General features: G+C 37.8%; 1 protein-coding gene across 2 annotated transcripts in view; it reads right to left on the bottom strand.

Annotated features, from left to right (window-relative positions):
* hts (adducin 1-like protein hts) overlaps positions 1–14,143 on the bottom strand; it is a 64,958-nt gene extending 50,815 nt beyond the window's left edge. The window contains exon 1 of one of the 2 annotated variants that reach the window (XM_046624318.2): positions 13,810–14,143. The gene's annotated coding sequence lies outside the window, so the exon portion shown is untranslated. Of the gene's footprint in view, positions 1–12,763; positions 13,201–13,809 lie in introns of those variants that run through there. The other variant, XM_046624319.2, reaches the window with a different exon arrangement.
* Between the last annotated feature and the right edge of the window lie 117 nt (positions 14,144–14,260).

Genomic DNA, 14,260 nt, shown 5'->3' on the forward strand with positions numbered 1-14,260 from the left:
AACTTGTACGGGTTTTGATTTCAACAAAATAATAAATCACTGCATGGGAACCCATTAATGAACATTACTGTACATTATATATGTATATACATATATATTAGGGTAGTCCGAGAAGATCGATTTTTCTTTTTTTTTTTTTTTTTTTCAAAATCGCACGTTTTATAGTTGAAGGAAAAGAAAATAAGACACCTGTTACAATTTGAGTCAATAATTTTAGTCATTTCTGAATTTTGTAGCTCAGTAACGCGGCATAATACGAGTACACAAATGTCCGATACATATCATTGTTGGGAATCAATGCTCCACAAAATAAGGCCTGTTATAATTTTATAATAATTCGATTATTTCAAAAGTTACTCAAGGTTAAAGTTGAAATCATGTAAAAATTCGCTTTTTTAAAGGTCAACACTCAAAATACTAGACTTATCACAAAATGTTGGTTCTTTTTTTTTTTTTTTCGTAAAGCATTTCAACAGCAAAAAAGAAATTTAGATATAGATATATCAATGTATGATGAAAAATGTTGAGTGATTATCGGATTATCGATCAGGAGAACGATACGCGAGGCATGTACGTACATACGTTTTGCCTTCGATGAGGTAAGAAATGCAGTGAATAACCGGGCTGAGCTAATCGCGACTGATTCGTTATCAAAGTGTAAACCGATAAGAGACACGTAAGTCGATGCGTTATTTTTATACACTAACATTTTATATACATATTGTATATCTATCGACGATTAAAACAACACGTAGGTACTAAAGGCGATAACAACCTGGCAATATCAGTTTGGAATTACGTATTGTAAGGTGCTATGTGCTACTTTTACATCAACTTCTGCCCAACATTCATTTCTCACTGTACGAATGATCAGAATTGCACGTAACTTTTACACATTTGAAATTAAATAACTTTGGAATGGTTTTCGAAACAACATTCAACACGTAAGAAAGATTATCGCAAACTTGTATTCTTTTCGCAATTTTTTTTTTTTTTTTTTTTATACATAGTATTTCATAAATTTTTTATTAAAAATCAATCTCGGACCTTCTACCAAATTCGAATATTGTTAAATTTCTGCATAGATGATCTCAATATATTAAAGTCGGCACTTGTAGACCGGTTGAATTGATTTTTTTTTTTTAATTAAGACAAAATGTTGTTCTACATGCGTAAAACTAATACTTGTTTGATTGATACCAAGCCTCGCGCTATTCGCCACATCGTGGAGATTGTCGGTGACCATCAGAATTATTTCCGTCGGTGTATACGACACAAGCCTTGTGTCTGGGCGTCTGGCCAAATATAATAGTTTCCATCGCTTGTCCAGCCAGACCGTCGAAGCATAAGTTTCCCGTTATACATGAGACGAGAAGATACTGTGCGACTAGTAACGGTGTAAAATCGATCGGCTGCAGAGGTTACTTTGTTGCACAATCCCTCACATGTATACTCGATTAAAATGTGCCAAACTATCATCAATTAAAAAGAATGAACCCGTATTTTTTTTTCGTATAATTTCGATGTAAACTCGACAGATTTAGTCAAGGTTAATATCGAGTTGAGATGGGTCAAAACTAGGTCGATTCGATTTATAGAGATTCGTGAAAAATCTACATGTACTATCGTTCTTTTATAATGTTGAGTAATTCATTCGGTAATCTGCTGATCTGATTCGGCCAATTTAACAGTCTAGATTATAATTATTTCAAAGATATCACGAAGAAGAAATATTGACTTCGGTTATCACCGTTTTAGACAACACATCCGTACGTAGGTAACTAAATCCGTTAGATTGCTTTTACTTGGTGAGAAGACTTTGAAATTTGATTGTAAGATATGAGTGAATAAATAATTTAATCGAATGTCCGAACAGTTTCCGACTTTCAAAAACCAAGTTGGAGGTAAATCCGTTAGCTCAGCGCTCCTTGGACAGTTTTATCAGGTCTGTCATATCAAGTTTGAAAAATTTCATCTCATATTCACAAATAGTGACCCAAAAAATAGCCGATTAGCAAGTTCTAAAACTATAAACCTTATATTTTTAGTTTTTCATTATAAGGATGAAGTTAAGAAAAATCGTTAGTTTCCACCTTTGGGAATATCCGAAATTTGATGAAGCATGAAAAACAAGACACTAGTATTTTGAAAAGCCAACTCCTTGAAAAGTAATTATAAAATTGCACAATAATGATTTATTTCCTGACGTTTCGTTACGATAACGTTATTGACTTCAGCCTCATTTTTTATCAGCCGGTAAGTATACCATATCAATGTGAATTACGAATGATTGGATGATCTGAAATTCGGTGTTGGCGATCCGAAACATCTTCCCGAGCTGATTCTGTCTAGGCGTATATTGAATAAACAAAAATGAGAATTGGGTGACTCAGTCGGTAAAAGTAGGACTGTTACATGACCTCAATACTAAATCGGCTGCATTTACATTAATGCTGAAGTTGAATAGGCGAACGTAGAATAAAATTTTTAAAAAAGAGGGATTTCAAACGTAAGCCTACTTTAAATACCGAACGAATAAGCGATCGCGCTAATAATGTATTAGTAAGTAATAAAATTAATTACAACTAAAACGTTCAAGAACCTCCTTAATAAATTATAACAATTGATATCTGTAGTACTTATAAAATCGATGCGAATTGGTCGAAAAGTGTTCTTTTTTTAAAATCAGCTCCATACTTGTGAAATGTCAGGTGCGTATATAAGATTTTTGTAAACGAGGGGTTTCTTTAATTAATTCGTCAAGAGTTCCAAATCGGAATCTTGAATCGAATTTTCCGAAATTAGTCTCCTGAAAATCATCAGAATCCCCGCGGTCGTCGAAGTTAGTACAAACGTTAACGTAACGTACCGTTTTTCAACTTCAGAATAACTTTGACGAACTATGGCTTCCAATTATTATTAAAATTAAAAGAGCCTAAACGTGTAACAAAAATATTTGAAAAAAATTTTGTAACCACTGTAATTATACGCAGGTAAACACTCTTTTCCAACACTTTTAAAACTAAAGAATAAAATATTTGACAACGAAGAGAAAATAAAAACCCCGCCCACATAACAAAACTAATTTACCTGATCAGAAAATTGGTGTAAGACTGAACTGATGCTAGATTCACAATCTGGTGATCGATTCCTCAAGATAAATTTTACCGATTAATGATTTTCCTCTTCAGTCGATAAAATATATGATAATTAGAATTTAGATCACAGTAAAAAAAAAAAAACTTTGAGCCGATAGTTCGACAAGTGTGGTATCATTCGAAAAGTTACTCGCCCGTCTGACCTAAATAAAGTCCCACAGGAGTTCACAACGTAACGAATAAATGTTTACTAACGAACGATAGATTTTTACATTTCTCCACATCGCGCGTCTCATAACGAATTGACACCGGTTGGCGTCTTCCATAGAAGGTTCATTATTTAAAGAGGGCGTCTCGTACACACGTATGTCTAACTTGTTAATCGAACCTTAGTCTAACTATTTTGCATTCGGGTTACGTACACAAGGAAAAAGTATTTCTCACAGGAATTAGCTATGAAATGAAATTAAAAAAAAAAAATTTTTAGCGAAATTAAGAAAGCATCGAGCATCGACAGATCAAATTGCTGCATTATAAGTGAATCCTCAAGCTTCGTTTTCGAATCATCAACTCTCCTGACCGCGACGTTGTAAACGGGCATTAATACAGTGATGATTTTTGCAGCCAACCAGTAGCCAGCCACAGGGAGTGGGATGCGTGAACAATGTGAACGCTTTTAGTCATAGCGGTGCCGGGGATGACGTAACGGTGCAATTAACCTCGAACTCGGACAGCGGCAAGAAGAGGCCGGATGCATTCCCCCCCCCCCCCCCCCCCCCTCCGCAGCCGGTGTACTTAGCCGTCTCGTACAGACACGCGTTTGTGGATACGGCGAGCGTTACAAGACTAACTATTGCATCTACCTACTTACATACTTACTGACTAACTATAGTGGATTACGGTTAACGCGCGACCTTACGCAAACTTCACGTGGGTATTACGTGAATTACTTGTATTACTTGACAGTGCGGTACCAAAACTCACACCTAGGAGTGGGAATCAGCCGCGAACCAGACGGAAAAATTTTAAAAACCGGTTCGAGCGTCGTCGGAACTCTGTATTACAGAGAGGAGGAGTTAAAAAACCACTCCGTTCTTTTTATTGACTCGTTATCGTTACAAAGATATCGGAAAACCATGCGTTATTTTGAATTATTGTCGTCTTTTTATCGTCATCGTCTTCATCTTCTGATAACATGAAATTGAAGTTACTAATGTTAACGTCACGTTGTACTTAAAAAAAGAAAAACCTGATTTTCAATTTTCGAACAGTTTCAAAGTGTTCAATAGTCCAGTTCTTTTTTTTTATTTTTCAATATGTTTATACAGTTTTGCTTTATCGCGATTCACTAAATTACAAATAACCAGTTAATAAACAATTATAATATAATTTGAAAATATACTCTTTTCACCTTTCTAAAGGAAAAAAAGGAAACAATATTAAAAGTGAAAAGTCGAGTTTTTTCAAATGATTTTTTTCGGGTAAAACCCAGCGGGTTTAATTGGGTCGGAGAAAATAAGGCCCACCCTGACGTCTCTCATCTCTATTTTCGATGCTCTCCAACAAATCAGTTTCATCTTCTGACTGTGCTTCGAACATTGCCGATCGGAGAACGTACGTACACTTTTAATCCTGGCGTCTAATGGTTAACGGGGTTAACAAACTATGGTCTAACAAACCGTTTGTAGCAACGTGGACGGTACTGGCACAAAGCGAAGAAGAAACGATCTGACCAACGAAGGAACGATGCATGCACGAAACCGCTACGTGTAAACGACCAGCCTCTGGAAGTTAACGCGACGGCTTAGCGAGAATCGTCCCTTTCTTTCCCATGGAGTATAAATAAGTACGATACATGCACACATATGCATTGGACCCGTTGATACAAGGTTTGAACGTTTATAATTTTTAACACAACTTATAACGTTCCTCCTGATGTGTAAACAATATTTAACTCAAGTCCAGAACATTCTTCGTTACGTCATATGACTTATTACCCTTTTAAATAACGTGTAAAAAAATTACACTCTCATTCAAATCTTTCACGGAATTTTACAAAACAATCACGCAGTACGCTTTCGACAGTTCATCTGTCTTCATTTTAATATAACATACATGTATATTTGTTTTCGCAGACCTTAGAAATACCGGAGTTTCCATTCAACAGTTTCAAAAAAGGTGCACAAGGTCCTGATTTTACCAACGTATGGACGATGAGTTAAAAATCCTGTAGTTTGACAAGATTTTTTTTAACTAGTATAATAAACAATGTTTAGACAGTGTTCCGGGAAAAAAATTGTATTCTCCGATTTTGAAACAGCGTCAGTGCAATATGCATAAATGTGTACCAGTACTAGTGCGATTAATCGACGATTTTGATTAACCGGTTTTTCAGTTAATCGATTAATCGAGATTGCCTCGTAATAATTCTGCATGTGAATTCTGCCTATCAATCGATTGATCGCATAGAACTAGACCTACGTACCGGCATAGCAGTGTGGTTTTCAACGATAGTCGCGTCCTCGCTTCTCACTTCAAAACGAGAAGTACAGAGGGGTGAGCGTTCGTCTGACAAGGTCAACGAGGTCACATTGAGGGAATGACGCCTGCGCAATTTGACCTTTGAAATCGCGGGAGCAGTCTCCGAGTTTTTGGAAAGATAAAAATCTTCTTGTTCAAAATTCGTATACTTACTTTCGCAGATAACGGGAATAGCGGGAAGTTCAAAGCTGGTTGACTTGTCCTACTTGCAGTTTATGTAACGAACGAATAATCGAACAAAAGAATTTCAAAACATTCAGGTACATGTTACGTTAAACACATCAAGAAATACTACTTTGGTGTCCAACATTTTTTTTTTTTTTTCTTTCTTAAGTCAATTTCGCGGTTTTTCAGTCACAACGGCTGACTTAAAACACGCAATTTGCATGAAAATTCGTACTTTTCTTAATTACTTGCAATTAATGCAATTTACTGTTTTTCAGACAGCTTCGATGTTGCGCGAAACAATAAGTAGTTTTTCTAATATTGTATCGTTACATTAACGTTACGAACTTGAACCTCGTATCACGTATAAGAAAAGAATCTACCGTTTAATATGAATTTGATAACAGAGTTTGAAAAATAAAAAAAAAAAATGGCGAGGATAAGAACATGCGATATAATTTCGAGCAGCTTTTGCTTTCCAAGATAATTCCAGAATTTAAAGGTATTTAAGAAGTACTAGACACCCTGTAAATCAGTAGAACCGTAAAGACATATGCCAACCTGCCCATAAATAGAAAAAGTGTTTACACCATTTTTTAGTTATTTCGACATTTCAATATGAAAAGGCCGTACGAACTATTTCTTATTATCTATTTTCGCATTTGACAAGATCAAAAAAGCGTACAAGTCTTCAATTTTCACGCCAATTTTTATGCGAGGATATCGATGTCCGCCCTTTTGTCATAAAACCAGTCTCGTTATTTATTTATCTCATATTGTTATTTCTTTTCATACGCCCTTACGATTATAGTCACGCGACACGTAAATAGTAACGAATCCAGTTATCCGAGAAATTGGCGAACTGTATATTATCTTACGTAACGGCATCACAGAGACGCCACAATAATTAATTAATCTCTGTGCCTGACTGCGAGTGCTCCTGTCACGTAATTCTACGTACCTAGGTATCTACGCAAGTGCAGCATAACACAATCCACACATGGTATACGTGTAATATACAAGCATTTATGTAAGGCAGTCAAATAGTGCGTACTGGGATTATCGCGATTGTTAAGAATAACGTCGAGACTATGACTTGGCGGTAAAATTTGGCGAGTCTGCCGCTGTCGAACTTTGGTTTGAAAATTTTATAAATATAAGAATGACGGTATAAATTTAGAGACGACACATAATTTGAAAAACAGTCGATCGTAAATGTATACGCGTACAAATTCTATACGGCGAGTTTAAGAGGAATAAAAAAAAAATCCTGCTGCGTACAGAGTGTAAAGTACCAGCTACGACTATTACGTCTACTGCGTGCATAAAAATAGCTGTACATAAAGTATTTACATACCTATGTCTACCACTACGTAATAATATATCTACGTCTGTAAATAAAATGTATATAATACAGTGTTAGTCACCGCAGTATAAACAAAAGAAAAGGATAGACGCCGCAGGCGATGTGTCGGAGTGTACCTGTTTCACGCATGCGCATTGTCCGCGTCTGTATGAGGCATTCCGTGCCAATTCACGCAGTCTGTAACCCTGACAATGCGGTGTTTTTTTAAGCGTGACTGTCTTGACTCCAAAAGCCAGAAAAATAAAATCAACTATTCCTCTTGAACAATTCTTATTTGATTTTGGAATAAAGTTTACACAAATTCTATGACGATGGCCGATGATTTTCAGACCAAATCGAAAGTGAAACGTCGCGTTTTTCTATATTATTTTCCGGAAGAATTTAAGTTTTTCAACTTGTTGTTCAGTAATTTCTACATAGTCTAAGTTATGAATGTTCTTTCGGCTCTTACAAAATTGAATGATGATGTGATATGAACAAAGAAAGGATTTTCGATTTTGTTATAAATTATTAAGATGATAAATTTTACATGTTTCACGTTTGTTAGTCGGGGACTGTCGTTATGTGACAGAGAAAAATCTGACATAATCAGTGTCACAGGTTAGGTGACTTGGCATGGAATACGCCATATATTACAGACGTCAGACAATTATGCCAATTATAGGTAAACGACCAATGCCGAAATTCTATTTTGCCGTATTTTCGATATATTTTCCAGTTTTTGAATAACTTTATAACATCAATTTTTTATCCCGGGGATCTCAAGAAAAAAAACCGTGTTTTTCCCACATTTGCGGTTATCGAGTTCCGAACGGGAAATTAACATGTAAATAAAGACACGGTATCTTTGATCTGCTTATTCAGACATTTTCTTTGCGAAAAAAGCTTTTGTTGAGATCCGAAGGTAACTAAGGCACTCAAGTATAACACCAAGTAGAACATAAAGTTATACATAATTTAATCAACACCGTCGTTATCTTGGAAACAATATCGCCCCTCTTATCGCGTTCCTTATTTATCGTCGCTTATGCGAAAGCAAGCGAGAAAAATGGAGAGAGGGGAAAAAAAAAATTAAATTGCGGTGGTCTGATTATGAACGTAAATTAATTATTACGCAACTCATAATCCAACATTATACGCGATGCGGTCAGTTTCTAACCAAAGAAACGGACGTGCATACGAGTGAAAAATTATTTCATCCTGTGCAATTTTTTTTCTCAATCCTTCTTTCTCGTCACCTCCACGGTATAAATATATTCATAAATTTTGTGTTGTCGATTAGTCAGGTACTGCTGTTTTCATCATTACAAAGTCTTCACGCACAATCATCGGGTCAACATTGTACATTTTTACCTGTTTTCATACTGTGATAAAGTTCCTGCAGAAGTAAATTAGAAGTAATAAACGTACTTGTTTAACTACCATGTCTTTTTTTGCGATCTGGAATTATAATCAACCCAAGTTCAACGAATGCACTACTTCGTTAACTTGTTGAAATTTAGTATCCATTTTTCGTTCGTCAAAAACTACCACACGACTGAAAAAATAGAAAATTTCAAGGTCCCGCGATCAGATCTGTTGACAAGGAATAGCCTATACATCTATACACGACAGACGTTTGCAACGTTACTGTAACAACAAATTTTCATGAAAATATGAAAATTTGACATTGTATGTTAGTGACCGTAGCGAATTTACTATATATACTTGAAAAATTAAACTACTGCAGATTGAGCCGAAGATTTAAAACGGTGTTTTTCCTTTCGAATGTTCAGTTACATTAACGTTACCAACTTTCATCTTGTTCATCTATTCCGTAGTCGCGTTAGCGTCAGAATAGAAAAAGGAGACTCAACTACAGTTTTCGTCAATTGTCCAATTCTAGTTGGTGGCATACCTACACAAAACTTATATGTATACTTGTCTTTTGCGATTCGCGCGCGTTTCATTCGCCACAAGACGTATAAGTTGAGCTGTAGGCATATTGTGAATGCATGTACGTGTGTATAACGTACGTCTACACGTGAGTGATATCGTGTACAGGCAGAGATACGCGTGCATGTATAACTGGGCGGATTATTGCCGCTTGCTCGGGCAACTGATTGATGTCAGACTTTAAACATAGAATTCTTCACCTCTCTCTCTCTCTCTCTCTCTCCCGCTCTCCCTCTCAAGAATATTACATCTCGTCGTCAGCCGCGAGATCCAGCCTCTGTAACACGTATATCATTAGCCATCGATACGTGTCGGGGAAATCGCGATGCGCCACGTAACGAAGGAAACGAAAAAAAATAAGGATATTATACGCGTAAATTTTTATCCCTTTGTTTTCATGTCGATAAAAAAAAATAGCCAACTATTTTTCCAAAGACTGCAGTTAATCGATCCGACGACTTGGGGAAAGTGACTGAAATGTTCTTATTGTCCGTATGAAAGTTGATTGAAAACTCTTCTAGCAGTCGACGAAATTTTGAATTAATGCGATGTTTAGCCATAATTTCACCGTTTTGTACTCGCAAGCGGATTATGAGGTTTTACACATTCTCTGAAATCGAGAGAAATGTAATATCGAAATTCAGAAATAGGAATTTGAATTTTCGATCAAGCATCTAGAGTACTGTCAAGTTTGCGAGCCATATTTATTCATGGTTTTAAGTAAAACCATTTTTATGCGATGATTTTAAAATCAACAGACCATGTCGAAGCAATATTATAAACATATTTTCCGAATTTTATTCTTTCAGTCATTCTATATATCGCTTTACGCGGTTTAACGAAACTTATACAACAATCCTAAACTTCGATAGAAATTTTTTTCCCGAAACTGCATCGTTACATTTTATAAAATAATTCCCTTTGCTTAGAATTTTAATCCTTAATTTAACTTTTCTGGCATTCTGGAAACCGCCGCCAATGAATGTTCTCTAATCGTTGAAAATAGAAGTAAAAAGTGGGGAACATTATTGAATAAACGTTAGAATCTGCACAACGTCTGTGACGAGCCTAACAACAACAACTGAATTGAATCCAATGAATTGAATCTCGATTCGAACGAACATTAATGCGTTGTTTGTTTGAGGAATTTCAATCAGAAGCTCGACCTACACTAACCTGAATAAATTAATTCCAGATGTTGAACTTCATAAAATTAACGCAACGGACCAATTTAGAAAAATGAAAAATGACAAACAACGTCTGTGAACTGATTCTCAGGCAGTAAAATCCAAACAGTAATTTTTTTCAATACTCTAAGTTACGTCAACGTTACGAACTTCTTCAATCCCTCGTTAATTCTGCGACAACACAGGCGTATAGACACCATGTGAGACAATGCGCCTACAGAGAAACCTGGTCATATTCCTGAGACACGCGTGAGATGGAAAGAAAGAGAATAAGAACGAAAGTTTCATTCACATAACAGTAAACCCATTATTGACTCTGTGAGATTTTTGTTTTGTTTTTGTTCTTGCAGGAAAGACGAACAACAAGTGATACCGTACGATGACGTAACACGGCCTCTATCCATCCGGCTAAACAGGAGTCAAGTGTCGTTCCTGTAGATAAACGTGGTTTTGTAAAAAGGCCGCTATCGTCGGTTCCGCGCCGTCACGCGTTTCACCCCGTGTTTTGTCCCACCGTCAAGTTAGTCCGGATATGAGGGTCGAAAAACGGTCCCCCGTACATCGAATATGCCCATACACGTAGTTGAATGGAATCGATAGCCTGACAGACAGGCAGAGCATGTGCGACACACGAGAAGCCAGAAAAATACTACGCCTGACACACGACGACGCCCAACTTGTTAACAGTATTAAGATATTGAAATAACGAAACGTCCAAAGATATTCACCGTTTTTCAACGTTAAAATCACTTTGAAGGTACGCGGTATGCGATATGTGAGTATTTTTTCGAAATGTTATTTATTCGCTGGATAAAGGTCTTAACGTTAGTTTTCATCGTAAAGATAATCCTGTGGAGTATAGGATCGACGACGCGAGTTTAACGATAAGAGATGCATCGCAACTTGTCACTTTTTCACATTCGAATAACGTATCCTTGCATGGATATACTCAGGGCGGGGGTGAAGTTCCGAAAGCGTCTAATTCCGAATTATTTCGTGGCGAAATTTGAAGCATTGGAAATCAAACTTTTATGAAACAACAAAGTTTCGAATGCTCGAATACCCGACGGCTCAAAGTTACGAAACGCGATTCCGAAAATTCAAGTTACGATTGAGAAAAGTTCCGAAAATTAAAGTATATTCACACGGCGTAGTTTAGTTAACGAGTGGGTGTAAAAAATCAGAAAAACCGAAAATTAGAATGACCAGGATTCCGAACGTAAACATGTCGAAAATCCTAAACAAAGAAAGACCCAAGTCATAAAATTTCACCAAGCCGGAAATTTACGGAACTAAAAGTTTTCGATCATTAGGAATTTGGACGTTTGAAAGTTTTTAAATTTCTCATTTTAGCACTTTAGGAACTTTCGACTTATCGGCGTTATGCCCGTTTAGCATTTGGTCCTTTCGGAATTTTGAACGCCGGGTTTCGGACCATTAGAAACTTTGATGTTTCATCAAAATTTGATTTCTTTACTTTAAATTTCGCCACCAAAAACGGGAAAAAAAATTTTGCCCTAATCTGTAACAGTCTAGCAAGTATGTCTTCTTTCGTAATGGTTTACTGAATTTCAGACAAACCTTCGATTTTTTCCAAAACTGCATAGCAAGCTGCCGTTATCTGATCATGGGCAAATACTGCAAGCACGTCAATGACTAGCGATGGTCAAAGGACAAAAATAGGGTGATGCCGAGTTGTATGAACTCAAATTCTATCGCTTTGCCCTAGATAGTCTACAAAAGAAAGAAAATGCTTTTACCTGAAATAAACGTTTAAATTTTACATTTCTTGAATAATTTTACCGTTGTGTAGCATAATAGAATTCGATGATTCGTTCTAAGGTGTACGATTAATTTTCAAGCGAAATTTGAAACTCGATTGTGATCCATTGCAAAAATGGGAACGTTTGTTGTGAAAGAATATTGATCTACGCATAATTTTTTAACAGCGAATCCGGATCAACTTCGTGAGTATTAATCGAGATGCAGATGGTATGAGAAAGCTTTACCGAAACGAGAAATCAGCAATGAACCGCTCGGTCTCGCCGTGTGAAAATATTTGAATCCGAATTAGCAGTTGAACCAGATCCGAAAGGGCATCGCTTCGCTTGTAATGCCAAGAAATACAACACCGATACATCGGGTAACGACAAAGCGAAACAAGTTCAAAAATACGTTGTACCTGTAACGTATTCGGCAATCTGAAATTAATTCACTGACAGCTCGAGATTCGGGGCATCGATTCCGAACGAAGAACTAGAGCCAACTAATTTGCAAAAAACCAAGAAATCTGTCGCGCGTGAGTTGGCGAGATTGCGAGATTACGGAACGTGCGAATAGCAGTGAAGATTCGAAAAATCATCGTGAACAGTTGGGCATTGATATTCGATGTGGCGGCCCACAGCCAACAACGCCGTCGAGAGTATACCTAAAATAAATGAGTAACGAAGGAGTAAAAAGTAGGCACGCACCTTGAGATGACCGTGTGCCGTTACCGTCGTAGTCACTTAAACCGTAGGTCCACGGCGATGGATTAGTAAATCAACAAATACCTGGAAGCCACTTTCATATACCTAGCACAGTATGAGCTAATACATGAGTCGCGGAGAAAAGGATAAAAGTGAATGAAAGAGAGAGATATATATATAGAGATCACTCCGCGCACTCGACACCACCACTTAAGTAAATAAGAATTAACAGCAACTCGTTACTTTATCACAAATTTAACCAAGTATTAACAAGGAGACAACTGGAATTAGCGCGTCGATAGCAACGGTCGTAACTCATATTAATCAAATTCTCGTCTGTACCTACGCGTGCACCGCGTATGATGATGTGTGTACGTATATTCGTGAAACCGGGAGAAGCACGCGAACCTCGCACCGCGGTATCCCAGAGCGATTTGGCTCAGTTTTCGTGACCGAAGCAGCGATGGTTGAACGCCGGGAGGGGGGAGAAGATCCGCTCGACGGAAGGACTCGGGGTGGGGCGCGAGCGCATCGCTTCGGCTGAATCCACTATTTTTTGAACGAATTTCGTTACGGCGGCGATGTCAACACGCCGAAAGACGAAATTGCTGCAAAAAGCGACTGGCCTTGTGCAGTCGCTCGATGACAGGTCGGAAATACGCGCATGATCAACCGTCCCTGGATATTGGCCGCATCAACGTCGATGCCGACCAACCAACGGCCAATGGCGGCGATCGGTATATTTGTCGAATATTTTGAATTCAAGACTCTGCAAAGGGTGTTATACCCAATTGCACAGTCGTCAATGACACATGTATGATTATCAGTGCGAGGCGGTTGGATGTCGGTGAATATACAGTCGACTCGATGGCTGTGTCGGCACTCTTACGATTAGCCTACGACACCCGAGAGCGAGACACACCCCTGATGCCTGGCTCAGTTTTCGGCTTTGTATGTACAGGGAGTGTGACGGGTGAGGATTCAGGGAGAATGGGCGGGTCGATTACCCCTTAACCTAGCTATCGTAGTACAATGTGGAAATGACTCACGTGTATTCTAATCCTGCGGATAACGAAGGCCGCAAACTCTCGCCTAATCAGTATCCTCGGTACTCCGGGTGACTGGCCGTTCCGTTGGACGGACGGACTCCCCAGCGCGTGGAAAATGTCAACCGTCAAACTCCTCGCTTTGAGTCGAGTAGCGTAGTGTTATAATTTCGAGAGAGATCATCGCACGATCTTTTACGCATTAACGAACTCCGGTGATGTTTGGAATTAGATTTTTATTCACGATCATTCACGCGTTATCTGCTTTGCATCTCATACTCATTCAACGCGCACGAACGTTCATCCATGTCCATATGTAACCATTTTTTCAATGCAATACAATATTCTATACTCCCGTCCCGGTACTATATTTCGTACCGGAAATGACCGCTTCGCGCAGCGCCAAAACAAAATATCGCGAATGACTGTGAAGAGAAAATCTCATCTTTACCGA

This window comes from Neodiprion pinetum, chromosome 4 (assembly GCF_021155775.2).
Source record: "Neodiprion pinetum isolate iyNeoPine1 chromosome 4, iyNeoPine1.2, whole genome shotgun sequence".
NCBI classification, from domain to species: Eukaryota; Metazoa; Arthropoda; class Insecta; order Hymenoptera; family Diprionidae; genus Neodiprion; species Neodiprion pinetum.